Below are 19,093 nucleotides of genomic sequence, written 5' to 3'. Positions count from 1 at the left end.
AGGGGGGAGGGGTATGGTAGGGTGTAGACGGCTGTTCATTTCCTAGACAACATAATTAAGGCCTACAGTAAAGGTTGTAGTTGCATTTTTAATATACATGGATTAAATGTATATTCATATAATATGTATCCATAAATCATACTGTATTTGAGAAATGACAGATGTGGGTGTGAGATACTTAGTTTCCTTACCATTCTTGATGTTTGACGAACAAAAAAACCCTATAGTTGGGAACCACTCTCTCCCTTGAGAGAGAGCATATTAATATACAGAAGTTTTGGAAGCTTTTCCCAACCCTGGCATACTCCTTCCATGGAATATTCATATTTATTTGCCTTTTCTTCCCCTTAATTACCTTACATATTGGATCTTGTCTTTGCCAAAGGCATTAGGAGTTGAGTATAACTCTGAAGTGAAAGCCTTTTGTGTGTGTGTGTGTGTGTGTGTGCGCGCGCACGTGTGTGCTTGCTAGGAAAGTTCATACAAAATTATATTTAAAATAACTTCTAAACATGTATTTGACCTATTCTTCATATGTCCAAAGTGAAAAATGATAGGAGGACACCTCATGGGTGTGTTCAGTCTGCATTTGGTTGTAAGTTCTGGGAGACTCAGTTGAATTTATGCTAGAGTGTGCTGTCTTAAAATAAACCTGACTGCACCGCAGTGCTGGTAGAAACAACAAAAATGCTGCTCATGAAACAACATTTTATTAAAAAAAATTATTACCTAAGCGTTCCCTCCCTCAATACTTAATGCTTTCAAAATTAAAGCTAGCAGAAGCTAGCCTTTTCCTTCCTGCCAATTTTAGAAAATAAGCTATCCTAAAACTTAGAGAACATTATCATTTCCCTTTGGGATCTAAAAAAGTAAAAAAGCAAAATCAGGGAGACAAATATTTATAAAATGGACAAGGGTTTAGTGACCTGAAACTCAGCAGAATTTTTCTCAGAATTGTTGACAGGGTGAATGGTCAACAGAGGCAGTTGCTCATGTTTTATTTCCTTTTCATCCCGTGTTGTGCTTTCGTGGTCCTGTCGTCTTATTGAAAGAATCCCAGCTCAGTGATATTCAGCTCACTCTCCAGTTCCACCAGAGAGCAATCCTCAGGCGCTTAAAGTGCAGTGGAAGACGACTACTTTGTTAACCCCTTGGTCTCTCAAGGATCTCTTGAGTGTGAGGATTTAGTTGGCTCCCTGGTAGCTTCTACCTGGAGGAGGGGAGAGCTGGCAACTCGCTAGTCTTTTTAGCTCTTCTTGAATTGTTTTTTCCAGGGTAGAAACCTGTGTGGTGTAAGGTTGATAAGTTTTTAAATATGTATTTTGTGTGTGTGTGTGTGTGTGTGTGTGTGTGTGTGTACAGATACACACATACATAAACACACACATATACACTATATATATTGAAGGGGTCAGTTACTTGATCAAATAGAACACATTTTAAGTGAGAATGGTGTTATTAAAACCACTATAAAGAATTAATTTCACATGAGGAATTCTGGCCCCATTGGGAATTTGGGTTATTCATGGTAAATGTAGATTGTTTGGATTTGTCAGGTAGGTTGTTTCTTAAGAGTTGCAATATCACAAGGGATTGAAAAGTTGATGTTTCAACTTGTGCCGATATAAATTAAATCACAGATTTGGAATCTTGAGGCTTGCAATGAGAAGTCCGCTAACACAATCAACTTCAGGCATGTTTTATTATATAAAATTAATCTATAAAAAATGAATCCTGGTGCGAAGCTATGTGTTCTAATTAATAGCAGTCCAGACCAGGAGGCTGTATAATTCCGTGAGTGGACTGAATGCTTAATGACTCTTGAGGTGATTAAAAGTATAGAAAATGTCTCTGTTTTGTGGGTACTCATATAAAATTACTTGGGTAAGGAATCCAGAAATTTAGGCGTCGTAGATCGCGTAGTCTGGTAATAATAGCACATGCTGCTGGGCGCAGGCCTACCCTGCCCTCCCACCTCACATCACTCTGACCTCAAAGCATCACTGGAACCCAGAAGAGGTTCAGAGAGGTTGGCCCGGATTCTAGGTAGGCTGGCCTCGGTCTCCACTCTTCACTTGCCCCATCTTTCCTGCTTCTGCGTCTTCCCTTTAGTTTTCTCCCACCAGCTGGCATGTCCTTTCTGAGAGCCCCTTCCGTTTTAATTTTTTGCCATTTCCCGTCAGTCTGAGCAGACTCATTCTGCCCATCTGATAGGTAGGTGGGGACTGGGGCTCAGAGAGTAGCATGCTCAAGATTCCAGAGCCTAGGAAATGACAGGCCTCGGTTCAGTTCCCACACTGAACGGTGTGATGGCAAAGCTTCAGCTCTCTCTGTAAACATGAACCGGGAGACACAGTATGCCTGTGTAGTTACCAGCGCAGCATACCCTTGGGGTCTGAAGCTGTACAGAAAGAGGCCGCAGAGTGATTTTTTTCGAAACTGTTTTATTGAGTTAGTTCGTACTCGGTAACGTGCCCCCTCTCATGGTGTGCAATTCAGTGGCTTCGAGTAAATCCACAGCGTTGTGCAACTGTCACCTGTCCGATGTCAGGCCATTTCATCACCCTCAAAAGAAACCATCAGCGTGTAAGACTGAGTTTAGCGCTAAGAGCATCGGAGGAGAAGCTGAAGGTTGGGCTCCCACCCATCCGGTGCACGGGGTGAGGGTAGAAGCCCAGCTCCCAGTCCAGTACCCCCAGTGGGGACTGGTGTTCATTGACTGTGTCACGGAACCCTTCAGAACAGCAAATTCTAAATGTTTGGTTTTTTTTCAACCCATGTCCAATTTTGATAAATTATCTCACATTCTCTGCCCATTTGTAATAAGAAAATGACAGGATTTAAATTTTTTTCCAAGGGTGCCTGGGTGGCTCAGTGGGTGAAGCGGTGGCCTTTGTGTTGGGTCATGACCCCAGGGCTCCCTGCCCAGTGGGGAGTTTGCTTCTCTGCCTGCCTCTGACCCTCCCCCATGCTCCTCCTTTCGCTGGATTGTGGGCTGTCCCTCTCTCTCAAATGAAAAAAAAAGATCTTAAAAAAATTTTTTTTTCCAAACACATACTTATTTATGTCTTTGATTTTTTTCTAAAAAATATATCTGCCACCCCCATTCTTTTGATTGGAGAATCATCTGCATCTCCAGACTTCTAGGTCATCCTCATTGCCGGTTTGCTTGAACATATTCAATGAATCAATACAGTCATGATTTAAAATGACTCATGCATTAAGCAATTTCATGTGTAAACTTAAAGTGATCCCAGCCAGTGAGTACTACCAACAGGCACATTTATTCCTTGGATCTTCCTTCTCTTTTCCTGAATATTCAACTTGGGCCATTTTCTCCTTTCTGTTACCTTCTTTACGCTTATGAAATTAAGCTCAGTTACATTATATAGCAATTTATGTATGTGTTCTTTTCTTCCCTGCTGTGTGGTATAAAAAGGGTGGTGCTGGGAAAATGGGTGGTGGGGTGGGGAATAACCATTAAGAAGGTAGCACTGTTGTGGTAAGAAGAAGAACTCATCTTTTGGCCACTCTGGCCCCAGCACCTTGACTGAAGACATCTGGAAGGAGGCCAGGGAGTGAGAGCCTAGCCTTGAAAACTATACAGAGGCCTGGCTCTAAGGGACCACCTTGGGAATACATTTCTGGGGGAAAAAAATATTTTTCTTTAAAGATGAAGCGTCTTCCTTCTTACATTTTACTGACAGCATCTTAGTTTCCAGTAATACAGTGTTAGCATGGTGTTCAACTGCGGTTCTCAAGTTACTTTTCTGTATATATAATTTAGAAGAAGATTATGTTCTAAAGTATTAGAATAGGGAATACTTCCCTGTATATATATTTATATGTATGTAAAAGGCAGTAGGAAACTGGTTTAGTGTATACATTTAGTTTACACATTGTCTTTTTGTATGAAATAAACACTTTAGTTCTCTCTTAGTTTCTATAATTTAGAATTTGGGGATTTTTTTTTCCTTGAATTAAAAACCATGACAACACTAAAAGTGGAACCTGGTAGGCCTACCTTTTTTTTTTCCATTAGTATAATTATTTCTCAATTTTTATTGTTCATATGTTCTTTGGAGAATCCCTCTTATGCTTTGAATCCATTATCGGGGTTCACCCATTCATCCATCAACATTTATTAAGGACCTATTATTTATAAGAGTTGTCCCTGATGTTTCAGAAATGAAAAAATACTCCTTATCTTCAAGGAATCACAGACTCACTAGGCAGTGAAATTTTTTTAAAAAGTACTTTTTAGGTGCCATGATAATTAAGTTTGGGAGCAACCAATGTGAGTGCACATACCTCAGACAGAGTGTAGGCATGGGGGCAGGGAAGGCTTCCATCAGGAGGTGATTTGTGAGCTGATCCTGAGGCATAGGGATTTGACAGATGGAAAAAGACCCTTTGGGGGACAAGGGTAAAGGCAGGAGGTGAATAAGATTGTGGTGTCTTCAGGGTGCTGTATGGTGCAATTAGGGTCAGAGTACCTGTAGAGTGATGACTGGGTGAGGTCTCAGGCCAGGTCATGGAAATCAGAAATCTGCCCACGCTGAGGAGAGCCATTGATGGTTCAGTAGAGGAGAGGCAGCTCAATGGGTATTGACCGCCTTGGTGGCAGGGGTATCCAGAGGAGATCACCAAAGAGGCAGTTGGAAATGTTGCTGGTGGGAGACCATAAGAGCTGGGACAAAGGCAGTGGTGGGGTTTGTAAGGTGAACCCCTTGTTTCCAACTTTGTCATCAAGGTTCTTTGGTGGTTCCATTGCATGAGATAGGACATAAAGGAAGACTAGCAGATTCGGGGTCGTGGGTGAGGTGGACATGCTGACTTTAGTTTTGTTAATCTAGATTCCTTGTCTTGGGAACTGTGCATATTCTCATGCCCCTTGAGAGACTATTCTTGAATAACCCCTCCCCCCCAACACTCTTCTACTTTTTGTGCATTTTCTTACTCAATTATTCTTCAGTTGGCAAATAAATTATTGGTAAGCAAATTAAATTAAAAGCAAACCTGTATAAGTTAAGAACCCAGTGGCTAAATTAAATGAAAAGTGTTATTTTTATTATTATTATTTTTTTAATGAGTGGGTTGTATGCCATCTCAATACAGGAGTAGATTGGAACACCATTTTTAATTAAAGACGTAGCCTTTCTTGTTGGCATAATTCTTGAGGAATCCTGCTAGCGATTGTAAAAGAAATATCTAAACAGAATTTTTGAGCTGGAGGGAAACTTAGCAACTTGGGCCACCACTCTCAATTTATAATTAGGGAAAATGGATGCCAGAGAGGATAAGTGACTTCCCAGTGTCACACGACTGGCGCAGGGACACGTCTAGCTCCTCAGTTCAGTGTTTTCTCCACCATACCTTGATGACTCTGTGCAGTCATCCCATCAACATGGAGCAGAGTTGGAAGAACTGTAATGTTCAAGGCTGCTCAATCTCAATCTCTGGCAGACCCAGAGTCACCTGGCTTCTTGACTTTAATCTTAAATTAATCCCACTGTTCATCATTCAGCAAGTATTTGTTGACTAGTTTGGAAGGGATGCTCCCCCAATTATTATAAAACTAAAAGATAAATAAAAGGCTATTTTTCTCTTTAAGAAGTTGCAGGTTAGTTTTTCAGATAACTCATTACAGGACTGGCAACTACTTATAAAATGCCTAGCTTGTCTGACATAATTATGGATATGCAGTATACACATAGGCACACAAACAGTAACAACGAGAAAAGAAAGCCATAAAAATATTGTTCACTTTTAATTTTTTTTTAACGTTACTGGGTCTTTTTTGGTTTGTTATCTTGTTCTCTCCGCACAGGATGGGGGGGTCAAGCAGTTGCCTCGCCTAGCCTTGGAAATGCCTATGTGCCTGTGGGCAAATAATATATTAAACCAAACAATTAGAAAAAGAATGTTGATTGCCTTTTATTCAGTTTATTCTCAGTGAACCTTAATTAGGGAGAGGGATCTGGTAAAGATTTTATTTAGGTTGGTAGTTGACATAAATATTTTCAAGAGGGCATCGGAAGAATGCTTTTTAAAAGCTTTAGTTCTCTCTTCATTTATTTTGGTACTCCTGTTTTGCAGTAGCCCTATCAGTGTTTCTGGAAATTTTTGTAGATACAATTTTGAAAAACTTAACCTTATTTTGGAGATGTTTAGTTAATAAATGTATTAGGAAAACTTACTACCATTCTAAAGTGAGGACTGATTTTATGAAATAGTATTTTTTCTACAATTTTTTGTATGTTTCTTTATGTTTTTTTGTGTTAGCATGTTCCACTCAAATAAGAGTTATTAGTACATTTTGCACTGTTTTAAATTTAATTTAAATTTAATTTAAAGTCTAGGGTATAAGCTTAGCCATTTAATGATAGAGAAGTTTTAGGTTACCAAGTTTATGAGGTTGAAATTGTTAATGGTTGGGATGTTTCTATAATTTTAAGCTCCATTCATTCCACAAATATTTAAATAGGTCTGGTGTGATGCTAGACCAGGTCATGGAGGGTACAGTGGGATATTGGATACACAGAGTCCCTACTTCCAAGAAGCTTCCCTGTTGAAGCTTTGCTAATGTCTATTTAGTGAGGATATATAAACACAGGAACTCCGGAGTAAAGCTTAGGAGAAACAAAATGCCAGACACCCCATTAGAAAACCAGAAAGTCTGGTTCTGGCTCACGTGGGAGGCATCCCTGCAAACTCTCGTAAAAGTGCTTTGAGATCATCAGCTGATGAAAGCCTCCATAGTTTTATGTGTGAGGGTAATCATCAAGGATTGCCACATTTCTTAGAGACAGCAGACGAAACACGGTAATGGGGATTGCTGCATTGCTGCAGGAATTGGATTTACGTTCGTGAAAGCTGACCCAACAGACTGAGGAAGGCAATCTAATGACTGGGAAAGTCTAATTCTGTTTCGAGAGTATGGGTTGGGAGGATGGAAGAAATGACAGGTTCCTCCATTGTTACCTCTACCTGTTATTCATCCCTCTGTACACAAGGTGTTCTGATTTCTCACTTAGAACCTTTTTGAGATTTAGAGATAGCAGGAATAGAGCTAGTTGGGCTTTGGGCTGGTGGGCTGTCTAGAAACTCAGATCTCATCTAGAACTGACATGATGCCATGGATCAACCACAGACCCATTAGCTGGGTGAGGGCTAATAGGATTTGAAAAAATTAACACCTACGGTAGGAAAGGAAAATAGAAAGGTAACAGGGAAAATGCAATGGATCCATTGAATTTCTTTTCTCTTTTCTTTTCTTTTCTTTTCTTTTCTTTTCCTTTTCTTTTCTTTTCTTTCTTTTCTCNACTGGGGTAGGTCAATGTCTTCCTCTCCTCTCCTCTCCTCCCCTCCCCTCCCCTCCCTTCCCTTCTTTTCTTTCTTTTCGTTTCGTTTCGTTTCGTTTCTTTTTTCTTTTCGTTTAGTAGGCTCCATGCCCAGCACGGGGCTTGATCTTGCGACTGAGATCAAGACCTGAGCCAAGATCAAGAGTTGGACATTTAACAGACTGAGCCAGCCAGGCAACCCCAGATCCATTGCATTTCTTTATCGAGCTACCAGCTGTGCTACAAGGCCTACTAAAGGCTTGCTGTGCAGTTGGTAACATCAGCTGAGCAGAAATGCTATTTCCTTCCCAAGCTGGTTACAAGACACATTGGGTTTCGCCTAGGGACAGAAATAACAAAAGGAAAGGACAGCGCAGGAATGGGAAAAGGGAAGAGAGAAGGAGCGAGTTACGTGGGCTACCTAGGAGTGAGGTGTGTGTGTTTGTCTGTCTTTTGTTGAGTCTTCTCTTCCCTGAAGTCACACCTCCTCTCTAGTGAGGAGTTGACTAAGGGGTATTCTATTTTAGTCTGCAGCCTTCCCATCTGGTGTCTGGATTTCTTCTAAGCTGCCACCAGTTGGGGAATGAGGATGGGGTATTAGTCTTTCATGCTGTCTCCTTTCAGGCTTCCCTACAGAGCCCTTTATAATATTTATTTAAAAATTGCCATTTTTATACGTCAAAATGGTCAAATTACAGCATTTTCGAATGATTCAACGTAATGTCAACCCTTGTGATTCTCTGTCTTCATCACTCTCTCCTCTTCTTACACCTGCTCCGTAAATATTGTATTTATAATAATAGCTACCATTTATTAGCACCCTCTGTATGCTGTGGGCTTCACATGTGGCAGCTCTGCAGGGAAGTCATGATGCCCATTTTGCCTGTGAGAGACTGAGGCTCAGATAGTTGGCTCAAGATTACATGATTGGCAGGGCTGGGATTCAACCCGGGACTCTATGATTCAAGCCTGGAACCCTTTTGGTGCTACTATATCCCAATGCCTTTGTTCCCTTGAGTGTCCCCCTTGGTCCTTATGCTTTGTATTTCTGACACAAATAAATGACTCTTTGGCTGGCTGGATGGATAAATGGGATTTTGGGGGGCCACTCCGCCACTTCAGATGAGCATGTTTGAGATTATAAGCAGGTTATCTTCAGGAATAGTTTGGTGCTTAATGACACTCACTCCTGTCATAATTCACAGTGAATATCTCTCATATAATTAAGCCAAATTATAACTTAAATTCTGGAAGGAGAAAGGTGCTCTGAATTTGGGCCTTAAATCTGTCACTGGGGCCATAGCACTAGGAAATTTCAGGTTCATCAGATCTCCACTTAGGTAGCTCTTCTCTCCTGGCTTTGAGTGCTTTGAGACAGACCTTAGTCTTTTCCTGAAAACATCCTGAAGACTTTGTTTTTCCTCTTTCTGCCTCCTGTACTCAACTCTGTTTCTTCTATCTCTTACAAGTCTGGGGGTTTTGATCTCTACTCAGTCTCGATACACCTGAAGAGAATAGTTATTTCCATGGCAGAGTTCCTTCCCAGGATTTTTTGGGAAATTTATGTCTTTCCAGATCCCCAAAGCAATCAGTTAAGAAATCAGGTAAATGGGAGACAGTGTTGCAATTCTCCTGTGAGAATGAAACAACATAGAGATGGTGATAGATCGAAGGAATCCGCTGATGTCAAGTTGAACGCTAGGCTGTGGAACGAAGGATAAGACTGACGTTTCCCAGAGCCAGGACGGGGTAGGAGCACAGAGGAAAGAATCGGTCGTGATTGCGTGTAGCTGTTGCTATGTTATAAATATGTGTTTGTGGCCATGTCTGCTGCTACTGGTGAGTCATCCTTGCAAATAAAATAAGTTTATATACATAGCATATTGTATACAAATCCTGTGCGTGGTATTCCAAGAAATACTTTTCTGAAGCAGAGAACGTTTTTAAAATGGCAATTTCAACATGTGATTCTGTGCAGTTCTGTAAACCTTCCTCATGGATTCAAATTACGGGTTATTGCAGGGGTCAACCAACTTTCTCTCTAAAGGGCCAGATAGTAAATATTTTAGGCTTTGCAAGGCATATGGACTCTGTCAGAACTATCAGCTCTGCTGTTTTAGCGTGAAAGCAGCCGTGGACTATACGTCAAATGAACAAGTGGGGCTGTGTTCCAATAAAACATTTATTTACCAAAACAGACTGCGGGCTGGATTTGGCCAGCTCTTGGAATACTACCCAATAATGTTCACTGGCGTTTTCTAGCATCTGAGTATTTGTTATAGGCTACAATTCTTTGTAAATACCATTATTTCTTACTTAGGTGACATTTTTAAAAAGATACCCGTAATCATGACTAAAGAATATTTGGAAGTATTTTAAGAAGAACTGCAATTGGGAGAATAATTCTGGAGGAATTCCTGGAAATTCACATTTCTCACCCCTAAATCCCAAAGATGAATATCTATTGAGAATTTGGAAACCCCCAGAGGAGGGGATCTGCTATGTCTCCACGCTCCTCCCTACTCCCTGATTCGGTCACCTTTGATCTTTTTCTCAGCTTTGTATGGCTTTCCCTGTTCTTTCTGCTCCACAGTGTCCCCCGAGTTTATCAGTTGTCTAGGCCGTGTGGCCTAGTTTTGTTCCACTGGGAGATTGGGGATCTTGGGAACCGGCTAATATCCCCATTGCCTTTCTTCAGGTTTAGTAAGTGATCATACCTGTCTTCCTCACGTATTCAAGCGTCTGGAATAGGTTATTCTTCAAGGATACTCGACATTTATATGATTGGTCGTGGCGATATTACTTTAGAGCCAGAACAAGAAGACATTTGTAGTGTGATTTGTAGATGATTATTAGTATTATTGTTTGGGATTGGTGTGCTTTATGTTTTTCCTACCACAGTGATTTCACACTTCTATTATTCTAAGGAGTAGAAAACAGGAGAGGGGACTAAAAGTATTTACTATGAGCCTTGAGTGCAGTTCTTACAAACCGTCAAGATGCAGTTTTACTTATTGGCAATTAACATAGATTTTGGAGTCAGCAAAACTTGAATTGATTCTTGGGTTGTCCATTTATTAAAAAAATGTGATGGGGCACCTGGGTGGCTCAGTCGGTTACGTGTCTGCCTTCAGCTCAGGTCATGATCCCAGGGTCCTGGGATTGACCCCCAGCATCACGTTGGGCTTCCTGCTCAGCAGGGTGTCTGCTTCTCCCTCTCCTTCGTCCCTCCCTCTTCTTGGGTCCTCTCTCTCTCTCTTTCATAAATAAATACAATCTTAAAAAAAAAAAGGTGTGATCTTGGACGGGTTTACTTAACCTCTCTATCATTGTTTTCTTATCTTTCAAATGGTAATAATACCTTCGTTTCAATTTTTCTGCTGTTAGGATTAAATCAGATGATGCAAGCGTGTGGTTAGCACAGTTCTGGAACTAAGGGCTCACTAAATGATAGCTGGCATTATTAGTAACTGTCAAAGGTGGAAGGCATTTACCCTGTTTCATGGGAAAGGAAACAAACTCACAGAGGCTCAGTGATTTGGGGAAGATCACATTAAGTAGGTTGGAAAACTGGGTTTGGCTCTTTGCTAAGTCCATGTTCTTGCAACCATATGCTGCTTCTTAAAGTAATTGCAGTTCAGAGTAATTTGACAGCAAGATCCGCCACGGTTTATTTGGGTTACGCGGCTGGGTGGATAAACAGGGACAGTATGGGATGATGTCTTTTTTTTTTTTAATTGAAGTATAATTGGCATATAACAATATCTTAGGTTCAGGTATACAACACAATGATTCGATATTTGTGTATATTGTAAAATGATCCTTACAATAAGTGTCATTAACATCCATCTGTGTACAAAGGGTGCTGTCTTGAAATTTGCAGTATTTGGAAACTACAATTTCTAGAGGCCAAGGGTACAGTAATAATTAAATAGTTGAGAAAACCTGCCCTGAATTTTTTTTTCTTTCTGTTGCTTAGCTGCATTGTTGACTGCCAAGAACTTGTTTGATTTTAAGTACCTTTTATGCTTGCCTGGTACTCAGGTCCCATCATATTACAGTAACTTTTAAGAAACGTTTGCATGCTTTTTTCAATTGGATGAAAGAAGAATACACTGCACTGTTAAACCCCCACTTGGAGTAAGAACTTTTCTTGTTTTCTCTTTTTCCCCCTTCCTTACCCTTACTCTCCACCACTTGAGAGGAATGTGCCTCTAACCTTTATAAAGGGTCAGGTTTTCATACAGCATTGTTAGCTGCCAATAATTAAACCCCAGTAAGCCAAACAAAGGAGTTGGCTAGGTTTGAGAAAAAACTCAGCTCTTTGAAAGTTTTGGGACCAGTTGCTGGAGTTTGCTACATCGATAGTTATTTTACAACACTGAGTTTAGTCAGTGCACGGCTCTTTTGGTTTGTTTTAATTTTTTTCACCGTTCTTGGGGTTTGAACATAACTGCTTTCCACTACGTTTCGGGACCTGCCAAGCTTGCTTATTGGCATGAAGTGTGTTTGTGTGGAGATGGGTCCTGTGTAGAACGTTTGAAGAGTTGAGTGTCTGGAATTTGCTCCAGATACCGTGGCTCCCTTTTCACCAACCTGTTCTTCCTTGTAGTACACCACAGTTTTGACTTCAGTCCATGGGTTCTTTGAGAACCTGATGAATTCTAAACCCAATAATCAGTTATGTTGAATTTGAAGGCTTGAGTTGCATCCACTAACTCTTGAGCACCAGCTATCTGTTAGGTACTGGGAAGAAATGATACAGTACAAGGATAATACGTGATCCTTTCCTAGTTTTAAATTGGTTTTGAGACAAACCTAGTTCAAGGCAGAGGATGAAGTGCCAGGTTGAGTCATATAGAATCGAAATGCCAGAGGAGTGAGGATGGAAAGATCTGGAAAAGAGAAGAATCATTAAAGAAGGCTGAACAGAGGCAGGAGAGCATGGTCTTGAAGGAATTCCATGCAGTGAAGGTAATAGGGCTGGAAGTTGGAAAGGGAATAGAAGCACCTTTGTAATTAAAAAGTCAAACTCTGACAGTTTTTCTGATGATTCTTTTTTTGAAAGAATCATAGAAATATGCACTAGTGTTTCCTTATTTTCTTGCTTTCTAGAGCTCCCTCCCAGACAGTACCTACCTATAACTTGGTAAGTCCTGGGCAGGGCAGTTTAGCAGTGGCCCCCACTAAAACATAGATTTGGCAAAGGGGAAAGCAACCTTAGTGTCAATCCGCCAAATTTCTCTGGTCCCCGCCTCTCCGAAAATATCAGGATTTTAGCAGTTTGTTCTGAAACTCAAGGCTGTGGATGCTGCTTAGTTAATGAGTTTGTTTTTAAGGATGTCCACTCTAGAAATGGATTTTTACTCTCTAGCTTCACTAAATGATTGCTGCAAATATGAAATTTCTGGTTGACCTTTCTACGGGGGGGAGGATATTATTGTTGTCTTATTTTTCGTGTGCCTTTTACCTGTCTAGACCGTCTTTTCAAATTGATAATGAGCCTTAATTTAAACTGAAGCAAGGAAAGGTTTGATACTATTCGTAGAGCATGTCCCTTGAGTTTCATAATTATTTAGGAATGTTGTATTTTGGGTTTGTTTTCTGTTTATTTACATGAACGTTTTCTTGGCAAAATGTTGCTCAAGGTTAAAAAAAAAAGGTGCTGTTTTTTGAAAGGAGTAAATTCTTCAGTGTTTTGTGTGACTTATTTGAATGGAAAAGTTTGATTCTAATAAAAATTTCCTCTTCCTTTGGCAGATGTTGATGTTTTTAGTCTTCGTAAAGGAAAGGGGAGCTTGGGTGGCTTTTTGTTTTTTGTTAGTTATCTAGAGCCCCTTCCCTTCCGCTTAGTGCTCCTTCCCCACCATTGTTTTATGAGCCTTTGAACTAGTTCATCTGCAACTGAGAATGCTGGTTGAAAGTGGACCTAAACCAGATCATTTCTGGGTGGGATACATAAGTTCCTCTGGTGCATTGGGGTGTCTCTAGTAGAAGGAGTGGGACTTTCAGTCTATACTTGTGTACTGGTTGAATGTTTTTTGTTTTTAACCAAGTATCTATAATTAATATATGCAAGCCATTGTTTTTGGTTTGTTTTTGTAATTGGCTGGAGTCCGTGGTATATGGCTTTAAAGGAACTTGATTTTGAAATTTACCAACTGCAGATATCATTGAGTTTTGTGTCACTTAGAAAACTTGTTTAGAGACCAGCATGAATCTGTGACCTCAACATACTGTGTGTCCTTGTTTTTCAACCCCTTCCATATTTGCCTTGATTGTGAATTGGCCTTAAGTTTCGTGGTCCCCATGGAAAGGCTTGTCAAGTGTGCACTTCCTTTAGCCTGCACATTCACAACTGCAGAATTTTCTTCTGCTTAGCTGGTTTTCCTTCTTGCCCTCTGCAGCCCTGAGCCGCTTACGAGCCTCGCGTTGCCAAAGCAGAACTACTGGGGAACTTCTCATGACTCCAGGAGCGCCTCCCACTCCCCTCGTCTCCGGTGAACGGTGAACGAGCGAGCAGAGCTCTGAAGCAGAGCACACGCACTGCCTGAGGACTGTGGGAAGACATGACGGGGCGCCGGCTCTAAGGTAGCTGAGTCAGCTTACCCAGGAGCTCTCCGAGCAGCCTTGCCAGAGCCAGCCCTAGAGCCATTGCAACAAATCACCTCTGTTAATGCTCTTTGGCAGAGAGCAAATCTACACGGTAAATTCTTAGCCACAGTGATTATTTTGTTGGTTTATATGAATCTGGTGTAAAAAAGGATAGAACTCTAGCATAACCATTCTTAATTCTTGCATTGCCTTGAAGGTGGGCTTCTCTCTCTCTCTCTCTCTCTCTCTCGTGGAACTGCTTAGTTATTCTTTACCATTGGCCAGTTTATTCAAATACTGTCAATATTTCCCTAAATATGAAATACTTCTGCCATTCTTTTCCCCTTAGAGGGCCTCTTTTCTTTTTTCTTTTTTCTTTTCTTTTCTTTTCTTTTTTTCTCTTCAAAGATTTTATTTATTCATTTGAGAGAGAGCAGGAGCAGAGGGAGAGGGAGAAGCAGACTCCCTGCTTAGCAGGGACCCCCATGTGGCTCAGTTCCAGGACCCCAAGTTCATGACCCGAGGCAAAGTCTGCTGCTTAACCAAATGAACCACCCAGGCACCCCTCGATTATTTAATTTCAAATAGTACAAAACAATATAAAGTAGAGACATATAAACAGGTAAAATTTCCTCCCTGCCTTTCCTCTTTTACCCATAGCTAATAATTTGGAACACATAGTTTTCCACTCACAAATCTTACCGTATTACAAATAAAATCTGCATATTAATTATGTTTAAAAAATGACTACACATTTTGTTTTACAACTTGCTTTTTCCTTCCATTTGATGAGTTGCGGGCATTTTCCCTTTTAAGCAGAATCTCAGTCTAAATAATGACTGCTTAGTGTTCCTTATAAGGCTGTAACATAATAACCAGTCCTCAAGTGAGGGGTTAGCCTATAATTTAACGGGGGATGCGGGGGGGAGACCTTTCACATGAGGGAGAAAACAAAAGCCACGGCTGTTGACATTGGACTTCTAGTCTCATGATGTTTCTATTTTCCAAGGCAGGTGATGCACAGCTTTGGGCTGTTGCCGAGGTGTCAGTTATGTCAAATTTTCATCTTCTGGGTGCCTGGAAGGAACTTCTTTGGCACTAGGCTGTGTTAATATATTAGTATAGTTGTTGGTTCTGGCTGCCATCCTTGGAGCATTTTGAGAGCTTTTCATGCCCATTTAAGGTGGCATGAGGTTGAATTAGTTTAAGAGGAAGTAATGAATAACAGGGATGGAATTAAGAGACGGACTTTATTTCGCATATGTATTTATTTGGTGGAGGAAGAGATGATGGTGTTTGTTAATTGCTAACCCTGTGATTCTTAATTATGAAACAGGGTTAAAATTATTCAGCTCAGTAGTTCCCTAGTGTGTTTGACAGTGCGAATCGCCAGAGAAGTTTTCAGATATCTGGGGTTGGGGATGAATATTTGTATTGTTTTTTTTTATAAAATATTTTTTATTTTTAGGAAGGTGATATAATCACTGTTTGTAAGATTAAAAAGGTACAAAAGGGAAAAAATAAGCTTTACTCCTCCCCATCTCCCAAGTGCCCAGTTGTTCTTCCTAGAGACAACCATTGTTACCAATTTTTTGTGTATTCTTTCAGAGATTTTGGGGCATATATAGTATACCAGCACATAACCTATAGATTATTGCAGTTTCTTGTGTGTGTGTGTGTGTGTGTTTAAAGATTTTATTTATTTATTTGACAGAGAGAGCACGAGAGAATACAAGCAGGGGAAGGGATAGAGGGAGGGGATGAAGCAGACTCCCTGCCCAGCAGGGAGCCTGATGAGGGGCTGATCCCAGGACTCTGGGATCATGACCTTAGCTGAAGGCAGATGCTTAACCAACTGAGCCACCCAGGTGTCTCTGTGTGTGTGTGTGTGTGTGTGTGTGTGTGTGTGTGTGTGTGTGTGTGTGTGTGTTTTAACCCCGATGGTAACAATATGCACTGTTTTGTACCTTTTTCCACTAAGATAATATTTCTTGGAAGATCTTCCATATTAATACTGCATTCTTTTTTTTTTTTTTAAGATTTTATTTATTTATTCGACAGAGAGAGCTAGCGAGAGAGGGAACACAACCAGGGGGAGTGGGAGAGGAAGAAGCAGGCTCCTGGCACAGGAGCCTGATGGGGGGCTCGATCCCATAACACTGGGATCACGCCCTGAGCCGAAGGCAGACGCTTAACCGCTGTGCCACCCAGGCGCCCCAATACTGCATTCTTTTTTAATGGATGCCTAGTATTCCACTGTGGACGTATGCTATAATTTTTTAAACCAGTGCTATGTTGTTGTCCACCTAGATGACTTCTAGTCTGTTGTTTATTATTATGAACAAGGCTCAAGGGAATATAGCCTTGTACAGATAGCATTTCAAACATGTTCATCAGCGTATCTGTAGGATCCATTTTTAGTTGAAGAATTGCTGTGTCAAAGGCTATACACATTTTAAATTTGGTAGAAATTTATTGCCAGATTACTCTGTTCATTGAGCTTGCAAAATTTTAGATTTCTTTTTTTTTTTTAAGATTTTATTTATTTATTTGAGAGAGGGAGAGAGAGAGAAGGAGACAGAGAGCACAAGCAGGGGGGAGAGGGAGAAGTAAGTCTCCCTGCCGAGCAGGGAGCCTGACGTGGGACTCGATCCTAGGACCCTAGGACCCTGGGATCATGACCTGAGCTGAAGGTAGATGCTTAACGGACTAAGCCACCCAGGCATCCCAAAGTTGTAGATTTCAACAGCCGTGGATGAGAACACTGCTCCCTCATACCCTTGCTGATCACAGTATGATTGTCCAAGTTGTTTTTCTTTGCCAAATGGATATGTGAAAAAATGATAGTTTAATGTAGCTTTAATTTGCATTTTTATTTTCATTGACATTGAGCATCTTTTCATATTTTAAATACCATTTGTATTTCCTGTTGTGTCTCCCTTTGTTTGTCTGTTTTCCCATTGAGTTATTGATCTTTCTATTATCAGTTTAAAGGAGCTCTTGCGCATTAACAAAATTAAGTGTGAAAATTGATATTATATATTGTCATTTGTACAAAAATAATTAATTTGCTGTGCAGATTATTTAAAACTTAGTATACTTAAATTTACCAATTTATTCATTCACCAGATACTTACGGAATGCCTTGTATGTAATAGGCACTTGTCGTAGGCAATAGTATATATAGAGTGAAGAAAACCGACCCCAATTCCTGTTCCGTGGTTGGTCTATAACAGATGTTCACAAGGACTTGTAGAGCCACGTAGATAAACTTTCTGTGGCTTCAGGATTTTGTATCACAGTTAAAAGACCTTTTCCATTTCTGAGCTAAAAACCTACCTCGTGGTTCCTTGGATGTCATGTGGTTCGGTTTTCAGGTTTAAATCTTTGATCTATCTGGAATGTGAGGTACGAGTCCAACTTAATTTTTCTCTAGATGCTCTGTTAATTAGGATAAGGCTGATTCGCTGTAACCAAGTGATATACTATGGTTCAAAGAACATAGAAGTTGATTTTTTCCTCATGTAACAGTTCCCGTGTGAGCAAGCCAGGTCAGCAGAGCCTCCCATGTCCACTAGGTATCGAGACTCGTGTTCCTTCTATTGCGTTGTCGCTGTAGTTATCTGCACGGTCATAGATGGCTTGCACCGTATCTGGTCTCCCTTAGTGCGAAGGACAAAGGAGAAAGTCCAGGGCAAGTGATCAGAAGTTGCACGCACACCACTTGTACTTCCGTCGGTGAGAACTTAGTCTTGGGGCACATCTAGCTGCAGGGGAGAGTGGGGAGTGCAGTCTCTGCAGGTCAGCATGCACCCAAAAGCAGCCAAGAAAGAATTTTAGTGGCTTTTCTCCTTTGATTTCTTTGGTATCGTACATTCTCATATACACTTTGGTCTATTTCTGGGATATCCATTTAGTTTCATTGATCTCTCTATGTGTATATCAGGATCACAGGGTTTTTTTTGTTTTGTTTTTTTTTTTTTAAGATTTTATTTGTTTGAGAGAGAGAGCGCACATAGAGAGGGAGAAGCAGACTCCCCGCTGAACAGGGAGCCTGATGTGGGACTCGATCCCAGGGCTCTGAGATCATGACCGGAGCGAAGGTAGATGCTCAACCGACCGAGCCACAGAGGTGCCCCAGGATGGGGTCTTATTCTTGTGATGGGGGTAGTTCCGTTTTGCAAAATTTTCATATTTATTTTAAATTCCCTTTGACAGAATTTTATTAAAGTTCCATTTTACAGAATATTCATGTCTATTTTCATGTGGAGGTGTTTAAAAAAAAACAAAGAACTTTAAAATAATCATAGCCACCAATCCTTCCCTCTAAGAAGAAAACCTGCTAATATTATGACTGGGGTTGTGTTATGTGTATAGATACTTTGCAAGGGCTCACTTCTTTATGATATTAATTTCTCTTGTTGGGTGATAATGTTCCACAGTATTTGGGAAACATTGGCTAAGACTCTACAATCTTTCTATATCCTTGACCCATGAAACTTATGTAATTGAAGGAAGAGAGGGGAAGGACCAACTTATCATAAGCTATTCTGTTAATTTTATTTAATACTTGATTTCTGATTATGACTAGGTAACCAATGCCTATTTCTCTATTAAAAGTGAATAAACTTGGAACTGGACAAAACAGTTTTCCTATTTGAAGATAAGAAATAGTTGATATTTTGTGGGATGCCTGGGTGGCTCAGTCAGTTAAACGTCTGCCTTCGGCTCAGGTCATGATCCCAGGGTCCTGGGATTGAGTCCCGCATCTGGCTCCCTGCTCAGCGGGGAGCCTGCTTCTCCCCCTGCGTAGGGCTCCCCCTGCTTGTGTGCTTTCTGTCTTTCTCTCTGAAAAATAAATAAACAAATCTTTAAAAAAAAAGTTGATATTTCAGAAGTTTATTGCAAAAACTTACTTGTGACACAAATCTGGGCAGATTTTTGTGTATACACGATACACAGTGTTATTACTTCCTCAGTGTGTGTGTGTGTGTGTGTGTGTGTGTGTGTCTGAGTGTTAGTCTGCACCTTTTTTTTTTAACAGCACACATTCTGTTTCTGTCTTCTTTTTATCTTTTTACTGTAAAATAAGACACAGAAGCAGACATCCATACAAAGTGTACATAGCCTGTTAATTGTTGTAAGGTGACTATTTT

General features: G+C 40.5%; 1 protein-coding gene across 6 annotated transcripts in view; it reads left to right on the top strand.

Annotated features, from left to right (window-relative positions):
- The window catches only part of ACVR1 (activin A receptor type 1), an 83,326-nt gene that overhangs the window by 22,451 nt on the left and 41,782 nt on the right, over positions 1 to 19,093 (top strand). For 2 of the 6 annotated variants that reach the window (XM_034654594.1, XM_034654593.1), the window contains one exon: positions 13,751 to 14,049. The exons of 2 other annotated variants lie outside the window; for them this stretch is intronic. The gene's annotated coding sequence lies outside the window, so the exon portion shown is untranslated. Of the gene's footprint in view, positions 1 to 13,750; positions 14,050 to 19,093 lie in introns of those variants that run through there. 2 more of the 6 variants (XM_034654595.1, XM_034654598.1) reach the window with 2 other exon arrangements.

The sequence above is a fragment of the Ailuropoda melanoleuca genome, chromosome 2, assembly GCF_002007445.2.
Source record: "Ailuropoda melanoleuca isolate Jingjing chromosome 2, ASM200744v2, whole genome shotgun sequence".
NCBI classification, from domain to species: domain Eukaryota; kingdom Metazoa; phylum Chordata; class Mammalia; order Carnivora; family Ursidae; genus Ailuropoda; species Ailuropoda melanoleuca.
The sequence above is the reverse complement of the archived record's forward strand: the minus strand, read 5'-3'. Positions and strand labels throughout refer to the sequence as shown.